Genomic DNA, 10,407 nt, shown 5'->3' with positions numbered 1-10,407 from the left:
ATTGTACATATTACATATTGTTATGAAGGTGTCTGTTACTACATTATATATATACTTGCAGTGTGTATATTGTACATATTACATATTGTTATGAAGGTGTCTGTTACTACATTATATATATATACTTGCAGTGTGTATATTGTACATATTACATATTGTTATGAAGGTGTCTGTTACTACATTATATATATACTTGCAGTGTGTATATTGTACATATTACATATTGTTATGAAGGTTTCTGTTACTACATTATATATATACTTGCAGTGTGTATATTGTACATATTATGAAGGTGTCTGTTACTACATTATATATATATACTTACAGTGTGTATATTGTACATGTTACATATTGTTATGAAGGTGTCTGTTAGTACATTATATATATACTTGCAGTGTGTATATTGTACATATTACATATTGTTATGAAGGTGTCTGTTACTACATTATATATATACTTGCAGTGTGTATATTGTACATATTACATATTGTTATGAAGGTTTCTGTTACTACATTATATATATACTTGCAGTGTGTATATTGTACATATTATGAAGGTGTCTGTTACTACATTATATATATACTTACAGTGTGTATATTGTACATGTTACATATTGTTATGAAGGTGTCTGTTACTACATTATATATATACTTGCAGTGTGTATATTGTACATATTACATATTGTTATGAAGGTGTCTGTTACTACATTATATATATACTTGCAGTGTGTATATTGTACATATTACATATTGTTATGAAGGTGTCTGTTACTACATTATATATATATACTTGCAGTGTGTATATAAAACGTTAATGGAGGATTTTTAAATTGTTTTGGAGGACTTTGAAGGCTACAATGGTGTCTCCCACTAGTTGCATCTTTGAAGTGTTTTTTATCATCTTTAAAATCGTTTTTAAAAAAAAAAAAAAAGACGTGTTCTTGTTTCTCATAATGATTGTGAACGAGAGGCAAAATAAAAAAATAAAAAAGTGCATTTCCCCTTTCAGGTTACATTGTGTATATGATCCGGATCAGCCCCAAAATGTAATAATTTGTTCTTTAGTCCAAAACAAATCAATTAAGAAAAACCGAATTAAATTGAAATAGTATAAAAATCGTTTCATACAAATAAAAAGTGTTTAAAATGTAATAATGAGGGGCTCCAGTTAAATTCTGTTTAGGGCCTAAATTTCGCCAGGGGCGATCGCCATAGCAACAATTGGAAACATTACATTTCCTGAAAGTTTCATGAAGTCAGCCCATAAGTTTTTTAAGTTATTTTTCTGTATGACTGACTTACAGACAGACTGGTAATAATTCCATAACCTCCTGGTGGAGGTAATGGATGTATGACACATGCAGACCTCTAGGAGTACTGTCAATCAATCAATCAATCAATCAATGTTTATTTATATAGCCCTAAATCACAAGTGTCTCAAAGGGCTGTCTGTGAACGTCTTCACCTTAATTGAAACGTAAATGTAATGAAAATGAGTGTAAATACATTTTTACATGTGGCACCAAACGATCCGGAAGCTTCTATCAAGATCGAAATATTATGATGTAAAAAATATAATAAATATGTAAAGATTAGCAAAATAAAGGTTTTTCGTTTGTCAAAATATTGAATAAAATAATGTTAAAAATATTATTATTAACCACATACAGATGTCAAAATAAAAAAATACTAGAATAATGTCTAAATTAACCAAATAAATGTATTTAAGTCAAAATATTGTATAAAAAATTGGTTAAAATACCATTATTAACCACATACAGACGTCATAATAAAAAAAAAAAATACAAAAATGATGTCTAAATTAATCAAATAAATATATTTAAGTTAAAATATTACATAAAATAATGGTAAAAATCACCATTATCAACCACATACAGACGTTTTTAAGTCAAAATATTATAATGTAAAAATTACTATAAATATGTCAAAATTAACAAAATAAACGTTTTTCATTGAAGTCAAAATATTGTATAAAATAATGGTGAAAAATCACAATTATTAACCACATACAGATGTATTTAAGTCAAAATATTGTATAAAAAATTGGTTAAAATACCATTATTAACCACATACAGACGTCATAATAAAAATAAAAAAATAAAAAAATTATGTCAAAATTAACCAAATAAATATATTTAAGTTAAAATATTACATAAAATAATGGTAAAAATCACCATTATCAACCACATACAGACGTTTTTAAGTCAAAATATTATAATGTAAAAATTACTATAAATATGTCAAAATTAACAAAATAAACGTTTTTCATTGAAGTCAAAATATTGTATAAAATAATGGTGAAAAATCACAATTATTAACCACATACAGATGTATTTAAGTCAAAATATTGTATAAAAAATTGGTTAAAATACCATTATTAACCACATACAGACGTCAAAATAAAAATAAAAAAAATACAAAAATTATGTCTAAATTAACCAAATAAATATATTTAAGTTAAAATATTACATACAATAATGGTAAAAATCACCATTATCAACCACATACAGACGTTTTTAAGTCAAAATATTATAATGTAAAAATTACTATAAATATGTCAAAATTAACAAAATAAACGTTTTTCATTTAAGTCAAAGTATTGTATAAAATAATGGTGAAAAATCACAATTATTAACCACATACAGATGTATTTAAGTCAAAATATTGTATAAAAAATTGGTTAAAATACCATTATTAACCACATACAGACGTCATAATAATAATAATAAAAAAAATTATGTCTAAATTAACCAAATAAATATATTTAAGTTAAAATATTACATAACATAATGGTAAAAATCACCATTATTAACCACATACAGACGTTTTTAAGTCAAAATATTATAATGTCAAAATTACTATAAATATGTCAAAATTAACAAAATAAACGTTTTTCATTTAAGTCAAAGTATTGTATAAAATAATGGTGAAAAATCACAATTATTAACCACATACAGATGTATTTAAGTCAAAATATTGTATAAAAAATTGGTTAAAATACCATTATTAACCACATACAGACGTCATAATAAAAAAAAAAATACAAAAATTATGTCTAAATTAACCAAATAAATATATTTAAGTTAAAATATTACATAACATAATGGTAAAAATCACCATTATTAACCACATACAGACGTTTTTAAGTCAAAATATTATAATGTAAAAATTACTATAAATATGTCAAAATTAACAAAATAAACGTTTTTCATTTAAGTCAAAATATTGTATAAAATAATGGTGAAAAATCACAATTATTAACCACATACAGATGTATTTAAGTCAAAATATTGTATAAAAAATTGGTTAAAATAACATTATTAACCACATACAGACGTCATAATAAAAAAAATAAATACAAAAATGATGTCTAAATTAACCAAATAAATATATTTAAGTTAAAATATTACATAAAATAATGGTAAAAATCACCATTATCAACCACATACAGAAGTTTTTAAGTCAAAATATTATAATGTAAAAATTACTATAAATATGTCAAAATTAACAAAATAAACGTTTTTCATTTAAGTCAAAATATTGTATAAAATAATGGTGAAAAATCACAATTATTAACCACATACAGATGTATTTAAGTCAAAATATTATAATGTAAAAATTACAATAATTATGTCTAAATCAACAAAATAAACACATTTCATTTATGTTAAAATATTGCATGAAAATAACGGTAAAAATTACCACTATTAACCCCACACAGACGTCTGTAAGTTCAAATATTATTATGTAAAAATCACTATAAATACTTCAAAATTAGTGCCTTTTTTCATTTAAGTCAAAATATTGAATAAAATCATGTTAAAAATATTATCATTAACCACATACAGACGTCAAAATAAAAAAAACACTAGAATAATGTCTAAATTAACCAAATGAATGTATTTAAGTCAAAATATTGCATAAAAAATTGGTAAAAATAGCATTATTAACCACATACAGACGTCATAATAAAATAAATACTAAAATTATGTCTAAATTAACCAAATAAATATATTTAAGTTAAAATATTACATAAAATAATGGTAAAAAATCACCATTATCAACCACATACAGACGTTTTTAAGTCAAAATATTATAATGTAAAAATTACTATAAATATGTCAAAATTAACAAAATAAACGTTTTTCATTTAAGTCAAAATATTGTATAAAATAATGGTGAAAAATCACAATTATTAACCACATACAGATGTATTTAAGTCAAAATATTATAATGTAAAAATTACAATAATTATGTCTAAATTAACAAAATAAACACATTTCATTTATGTTAAAATATTGCATGAAAATAACGGTAAAAAATTACCACTATTAACCCCACACAGACGTCTGTAAGTTAAAATATTATTATGTAAAAATCACTATAAATACTTCAAAATTAGTGCCTTTTTTCATTTAAGTCAAAATATTGAATAAAATCATGTTAAAAATATTATCATTAACCACATACAGACGTCAAAATAAAAACAACACTAGAATAATGTCTAAATTAACCAAATGAATGTATTTAAGTCAAAATATTGCATAAAAAATTGGTAAAAATAGCATTATTAACCACATACAGACGTCATAATAAAATAAATACTAAAATTATGTCTAAATTAACCAAATAAATATATTTAAGTTAAAATATTACATAAAATAATGGTAAAAAATCACCATTATCAACCACATACAGACGTTTTTAAGTCAAAATATTATAATGTAAAAATTACTATAAATATGTCAAAATTAACAAAATAAACGTTTTTCATTTAAGTCAAAATATTGTATAAAATAATGGTGAAAAATCACAATTATTAACCACATACAGATGTATTTAAGTCAAAATATTACAATGTCAAAATTACTATAAATATGTCAAAATTAACAAAATAAACGTTTTTCATTTAAGTCAAAATATTGTATAAAATAATGGTGAAAATCACAATTATTAACCACATACACAAGTATTTAAGTCAAAATATTATAATGTAAAAATTACAATAATTACGTCTAAATTAACAAAATAAACACATTTCATTTATGTTAAAATATTGTATGAAAATAACGGTAAAAATTACCATTATTAACCCCAACATTATGTAAAAATCACTATAATTACTTCAAAATTAGCAAAATAAACTTTTTTCATTTAAGTCAATATATTGTATAAAAATGCGTGTGTGGTGCACTATTTCTGCTATCTGCAGATTTTGCGCATGATGAGAAGAAAGCGCTAAAAGTGCACTCCGTCCTGGTCATGATCGACAGGCCTGCTGCAGCTTTTATTTTGAAGGCAGAGCTGAGCCAGCTGGGGCCTCCTTTGTGACGTCTCGGTCTTTGTCCCTGGTTTTATAGCCCAAATGTGACGCTGCGATAGTTGTTATCTGCGGCAACACCTCCGCACGCTCGCCTTTTCCACATCCTTTACAGGCCGTGTTTATTCACGTCACGTCGCCATGGAGACAAGAAAAAGGGTCCTTTGAAGGTACCCGGTGATGTCAGCGCCTTCTCCTAAATTACCAGGTGGTGGCGCCAGGTTTTTTGAGTCTGAGTTTGTTTGAGCACGATAACAAAATCAGGCTGGTGCTTGTAAAGTAAAATAAAATGTGACATTTACATAAATAGCGTGTGGCTTCTCCATGGTGAAAAATAGCCATTTTAACATAAATAGCATATTGACATAAATGTTTATTAGTAAGCAAACAATTAAGAAATTGGGGGAAAAAATAAAGTAAGAATAATAAAAACCGGTATTGTCAGGTTCAAACACTGATGACATCTATTAAACAAGACAAGAAGCAAGGAATTAAACAAGAGATTGAATTTAATTTGGCTCAATTGAGGAAAAAACGTCTGGACTATACAGTCCCCACCACGCTCTGACGAAAGATTGTACGCCTCCTCTTTGATTTGGACTTTCCCTGATTACATGGCAACAGCTGTTTCTAAGGGAAGGAGGTCGTAAACAGCCGCTGCCTTTGGTCACAAAGCAGTTCAAAGAAAAAGTGCCTGGAGGGTAGTCAGGCCCGCTTTGTAGATCTCGGTTCAAGACAAAATCTTCCTGTGGATCACAATAGAAGAAAGAAACCGACGCCTTCATGTCGCTTCCCATCCTACACAGTGGAGTTTTACAAGCCTTTTGATTGGTAGGATCAAAGACAGCTTTTGTCTGCTCGCCGGGAACTCATTGTTTTGTGATAACTTAGATACAATTATTCTGACAGGTATACCGTTGTACGGTATACCGGTACTAGTATAGTATTGCGGTACTAATGAATCAAAAACGGTACTATACTGTGTTAAAAAAGTACTGGTTCCCCATGTTTTTTTTGTTTTTTCTTAAGGGGCATTGACGGGGTTTACCAGCAGGGGAGCATGTTGGGCAGCGCACACACACACAGAGTACTTACAAGCAGACACAGCGTGTAGACAGAAAAGGGAGAATGGACGCATTTTGGTGTAAAAAGTCAAGATAAAGGTGAAGTTATAACACTGAAACAGGAAGAGGTGCTTTAAGACGTGGCTAGCTAGCTACAGGCTAACGTCCATCCACAGTGTTTTAGCTACTTCTAAATCGCTAATCCTCGCCTCCATGGCGACAAATAAAGTGAGTTTCTTACAAGTAGCATTATCACTGGAGGACGAGGAATATCTAAACATGCTTCACTACACACCGTAGGAGGATACAATAGCTCACCGCCGTCACAATGTAAACAAACGCCATGGGTGGATCTACACCTGACATCCACTGTAATGATACCAAGTACAGGAGCGTATCTAGTCGATGCTACTGTGATTACATCGATATTTTTTAGCATCACAAAATCTATTTTCCTTTTTTTTTTAAATGTTGGTATCGGATCGATACCTTAAATGTGTGGTATCATCCAAAACTAATGTCAAGTATCAAAGAAGAGAAGAATAAGTGATTATTACATTTTATAGAACATGTTAAAACAGAAAATAAGCAGATATTAACAGTAAATGAACAAATAATCATTTTTTACAGTTTGTCCCTCATAATGTGTACAAAATAATAGGTGTATAAATGACACAATATGTTACTGCAGACTAATTAGGAGTCTTTGTTTGTTTACTTACTACTAAAAGACAAGTTGTCTAGTATGTTGACTATTTTATTGAAGGACTACATTACAATAATAAACATATTTTCATATACACTAACATTTGTTGTTCCAATAAAGATGTCATGATCCGTGGTCCGGGTCATGTTTTTGTTATGTTCTGTTAGTTTTAGACTCCATGGGTTCCTGTTTTTGTGCACCCTTGTTTTAGTTACCATGGCGACTTATTAGTTTTCATGCCTGCTCGTTTTCATGTCCCATTCCAAGTTTATGCTAGCTGTTCGACTCCTGCCGTGTCCACGTAAGTGTTAGTTGTTTCATGCCACGGTCAAACTTGTTTGTTCCATGCCATAGTCCATGTTAAGTGTTTAGCGTCCATGTTTCCCGCGTTAAGTTTTTTTTTTTTGTTCAATAGCTTCTCCTGTGAACGGCACACTTTTCTATTGTTTGGTTCCGGTCTTTGTGATGTGTAGGATTAATTGAGAAAATAAATATGTTCCTACCTGCAAGCAGGCCTGGCCCTAACCAATCTGGCGCCCTGGGCAAGATTTTAGGTGGCGCCCCCCCCACATCGGCAGTGAAGTGTATATACTCACAAGAAACCGAATAGCTTTGTCTCTGACCTTTTTTTTTTACTTAAAGAAAGCAAATTAACATATTATATGAGAATGTTATGTTATGATTATCTTTAACCGAATCACAGCAGTGCTCAAATTAAAAAACAGCATTCCCTCTCATGTGATATTGCTTAATTAACATTAATGATGTGCACTTTAACAACTAGGCTTACAACTATACCTAATATATAAAGGGGTGGAAAAGTGACTATTACCTGCAGGGCAAACATTAGCTAACCAGAAGGCAATAACAATGTCAACAAAAAACACCTGCTTAAAAGATCTAATACAAATGTCCCTGAGGAATGTAAGGTGGGAGTACTGTAATTACCTAACGTTACATTATTATTTTCCATAACAATTTAGCCCCCTCCACAATATTAACCCAACGTTAAAACAGAACTAGCTATTTATTGATTAGCAATTGCCGAATCATGTAACATTAGCTTAATGCTAAAAAGCCAGGTTACTATCACAGACAAATAATGTCATGTAGGCTAACATTACCTACCTGCTACCTCTGTCTTTTTCTCGTTTCTCCTCTTCTTTTCTATTTTTTCTTCCCTGGGCACCTGACAGTTTTGGCCGTTTTGACATCCTGTGTTGATTTTTTGATGTGGTGACGTCCAAAAAGAGTCATGATACGGGAAGGGAGGGGGCGCACCGTGCGGGGGGAGGGGGGGCGTGATGTTGTAACAAATAATATTTCTATTAAATAGGCTTTACTTTGCATTTTAATTAACGTGGGATTATTTTTTGTATTTACAAATAATAGTACCAACTTTTTTTTTCTTTTTTTTTCTCCAACATTTGTGGCACTGGCGTGGCGCCCCCCGATGGACGGCGCCCTTAGCATTTGCCTATACGGCCTATGCCACGGGCCGGCCCTGCCTGCAAGTCTTGTCCGGAATTGACTGTTTGCATCCCGGGAGAACAAACCTCGCAGTAAGCTGCAACCCCCCACCCCGTTATGACAAAAGACAATAATGACATTTTTTGTGGTCCCCTTTATTTAGAAAAGTATCGAAATAAATATTTGTACCGGTACTAGTACAAAAATATTGGTATCGGGTAGGGATGTCCGATAATGGCTTTTTGCCGATATCCGATATGCCGATATTGTCCAACTCTTTAATTACCGATACCGATATCAACCGATACCTAGAGATGTCCGATAATATCGGTCTGCCGATAAATGCGTTAAAATGTAATATCGGAAATTATCGGTATCGTTTTTTTTATTATCAGTATCGTTTTGTTTTTTTTTGTTTTTGTTTTTTTTAATTAAATCCACATAAAAAACACAAGATACACTTACAATTAGTGCAACAACCCAAAAAACCTCCCTCCCCCATTTACACTCATTCACACAAAAGGGTTGTTTCTTTCTGTTATTAATATTCTGCTTCCTACATTATATATCAATATATATCAATACAGTCTGCAAGGGATACAGTCCGTAAGCACACATGATTGTGCGTGCTGCTGCTCCACTAATAATACTAACCTTTAACAGTTAATTTTACAAATTTTCATTAATTACTAGTTTCTATGTAACTGTTTTTATATTGTTTTACTTTATTTTTTATTCAAGAATTTTTTTTAAATGTATTTATCTTATTTTATTTGATTCATTTTTTTAAAAAGTACCTTATCGTCACCATACCTGGTTGTCCAAATTAGGCATAATAATGTGTTAATTCCACGACTGCATATATCGGTTGATATCGGTATCGGTTGATATCGGTATCGGTAATTAAAGAGTTGGACAATATCGGCATATCGGATATCGGCAAAAAGCCATTATCGGACATCCCTACCGATACCGATATCAACCGATATATACAGTCGTGGAATTAACACATTATTATGCCTAATTTGGACAACCAGGTATGGTGAAGATAAGGTACTTTTTTTTAAAAATGAATCAAATAAAATAAGATAAATAAATTAAAAACATTTTCTTGAATAAAAAAGAAAGTAAAACAATATAAAAACAGTTACATATAAAAAAAACGATACCGATAATTTCCGATATTACATTTTAACGCATTTATCGGCCGTATTGGCATGTGTTGCAATGTTAAGATTTCATCATTGATATATAAACTATCAGACTGCGTGGTCGCTAGTAGTGGCTTTCAGAAGTAGATTGCTTTTGATGGTTTTATTTTGAACACTGTCTTACACAACACTTCCTGATGTATAATACAATGCAAAAATGTCCATCTCTGTCACTTTATCCTGCATCCTCTTTAAAAGTCCAACATTTTTTGGACAACCATCTGTTGTCACACCTGCCAGCTTGTCCCATTTCAGTCCTAACATGTCCCAAACACGCATTCACCTATGTGAACAAGTCATTACCTGTGGTTGTGTCTTTTAATTGACCGCACGGCTGCCAGCTCCTCCGTGATTTGAAAGTCTGCAGTAAGAAGATGAGCGGCTGGGCGGTGTCACGTATATCGCAGCTCTCATCCAAAGCCAGCGAAAAACAGTCAAAGTCGGCCGTTCTGTTCTTCAGCTGAAGCTCCAAGTTTCCAGTGATGGTCTCAACCCGCCTCGTTACAGTGCGTCGGGAGAGTGACACGTTCTCAAATGCGCCCCTCTTCTCCGGGCATATCAGCGCAACAAAACAAAAGCAGCACCGTTGTATTGCACACTCGACATAGATACTTTT

The sequence above is a fragment of the Entelurus aequoreus genome, linkage group LG03, assembly GCF_033978785.1.
Source record: "Entelurus aequoreus isolate RoL-2023_Sb linkage group LG03, RoL_Eaeq_v1.1, whole genome shotgun sequence".
Taxonomy (NCBI): Eukaryota; Metazoa; Chordata; class Actinopteri; order Syngnathiformes; family Syngnathidae; genus Entelurus; species Entelurus aequoreus.
Note: the sequence above shows the minus strand (reverse complement) of the source record.